The sequence below is a fragment of the Oncorhynchus clarkii genome, chromosome 7, assembly GCF_045791955.1.
Source record: "Oncorhynchus clarkii lewisi isolate Uvic-CL-2024 chromosome 7, UVic_Ocla_1.0, whole genome shotgun sequence".
NCBI classification, from domain to species: Eukaryota; Metazoa; Chordata; class Actinopteri; order Salmoniformes; family Salmonidae; genus Oncorhynchus; species Oncorhynchus clarkii.
In genome coordinates this window covers 76,627,793-76,630,303 of record NC_092153.1, presented here as the reverse complement: position 1 = coordinate 76,630,303, position 2,511 = coordinate 76,627,793, and positions in this window count along the sequence as shown.

The window sequence follows — 2,511 nt, the reverse complement described above, 5'->3', positions numbered from 1 at the left end:
AGGCAAGTTGTGGAGAAAGGGGAGTGACTCGCTTTGTATAGGTCACATGACTCTTGTGGCTATTGTGATGACAGTACCCACTGGTGCACAGACGTCAATTCAACATGTAGCCTTTTCCACGTTTGGTTTAATGTAATTTTGTTGAAATGACATAGAAACAACTTTGATTCAACCTGTGTGTGCCCAGTGGGTAATTTCTATAAATAACATTATTATTAGCGATGTCAAAAGCCACTCCAAAATTAGGATTGATACTAATAAAAACATGATACAAGTCTATTCGGACATAGGGCAACTTTTTCAAAACTACAAACCACTGATTTCAATCATGGTAAAATGCCCAGAACATTCAATGCCCAAATAATTGACATTCAAGAGGGCCTATTTTCACTTGAGTAGTGAATCGTTATCATACAACATACTGTACCAATTGCAGAATACACATGAGAAAAATAAGTGCGAATGCAAAATATAAAATTGTGATTCATGTTCATGACGGGAAACATATTTGAGGGTCCCATTTTGCAGACAACTTTTTTTGGCAAGGCTGTCCTTTAATTTGTGAGGACCTCTATTATAATTGGGTGTTCTCTTCTTAGAATTCCATTTTTGCTTTTTCAAAGTATGATGATTCAAAGGTAATTTGAGGTACTCCATGCCACGAGGTTCATTAAATAATAGGTTAGCCTTTGCATTCTTCTGACTGAGGTGAAATGCTAAAAATAGCTTGTACCAAACCCTTGGAAAGATCGGGCTAAACCACTGGTCGGATATAATTGTAGCCTACTCTTTAAAAAGTGAGAATTTCCTGAAAACTACTACTGTAGGCCTATATCATATTTCTCTTTATTTATTTATTTTTTTACCAGTTTTATTAACCCGGTTCATTGTTAGGTAAGTTTTGTGCTATGTAATGTCGATTTAGGTAACTTTCATGCCATGCCACATGTTCATTTGCACAAGACTCCTGAACTGTGCAGGAATGCACTGAGCAAATTGGGAGCAGCAGGGCCAGGGTTGGTTCACAGCGTTAAGTGCCATTTAAGTCTCTGGACCACACAGATCATAGTGTTTCCCGACTCCGTGCCACAATGATGGCTCAGCCCACTTATGTGACGTATAAAAAACACAACATAAAAGAGCTGTTCAGAGAAATGGGAGGATATATTTTTTAAATTAAGTATATGGCGTGAGGCTTCTGCACCAATTGTAGACTACAGCATACACCATGTGATGGGTGAATTTTTGCATTGTAATTTCAGAAAATGGCCATAATACAGTATATCTGTAGTAATAGTGCAATGATAGTGTTTCAGAGTATTATTTACCCACCAGTGTTGTGATTTGCTCTGATATTCGCCTATTGATTTCTCCCGCCAAAGTGGCATGTGTTGTCAAAATGGGAATGCTGTTTTGACTTTGTGGTTGTGTTATCTTGTGGAAATCGGGTCAAGTCACCAATGTAGAAATTGCTCTGTCATTTCCTGGTTGCTAAAATTCTACACTTTTCGCTAATTTTAGTTTATGTGAGAAAACAATCAATGAATAGTGTAGGGAATCATTGTACCATCTAAATCGCTGTGAAATAGAAATGTTTAATTAAAACACATTTTTATTTTAAAGCGAGAGTTCACCATTTTATGGAATGCAGGGGAGGGGAGATTTGTTGTGAATGCAGTCTAGTGCTGTTGCAATTCACCTAGCTTCTGCATAGGGGAGGGTTTTTAGGTATAACACATTTAATGGCCATAGAAGAACAGATCATCCATACATCCATGCACCACCAGATGTCAGTGATGACATCATTTATGGTCAACAAGTGAGACATGACTTTTCTCCTGACCTGTTGTACAATATCATAAACTCAGCAAAAAAATAAACGTCCTCTCACTGTCAACTGCGTTAATTTTCAGCAAACTTAACATGTGTAAATGTTTGTATGAACATAACAAGATTCAACAACTAAGACATAAACTGAACAAGTTCCACAGACATGTGACTAACAGAAATTGAATAATGTGTCCCTGAACAAAGGGGGGGTCAAACTCAAAAGTAACAGTCAGTATCTGGTGTGGCCACCAGCTGCATTAAGTACTGCAGTGCATCTACTCCTCATGGACTGCACCAGATTTGCCAGTTCTTGCTGTGAGATGTTACCCAACTCTTCCACCAAGGCACCTGCAAGTTCACAGACATTTCTGGGGGGGAATGGCCCTAGCCCTCACCCTCTGATCCAACAGGTCCCAGACATGCTCAATGGGATTGAGATCTGGGCTTTTCGCTAGCCATGGCAGAACCCTTACATTCCTGTCTTGCAGGAAATCACGCACAGAACGAGCAGTATGGCTGGTGGCATTGTCATGCTGGAGGGTCATGTCAGGATGAGCCTACAGGAAGGGTACCACATGAGGGAGGAGGATGTCTTCCCTGTAACGCATAGCATTGAGATTGCCTGCAATGACCACAAGCTCAGTCCGATGATGCTGTCCAACACCGCCACAGACCATGACG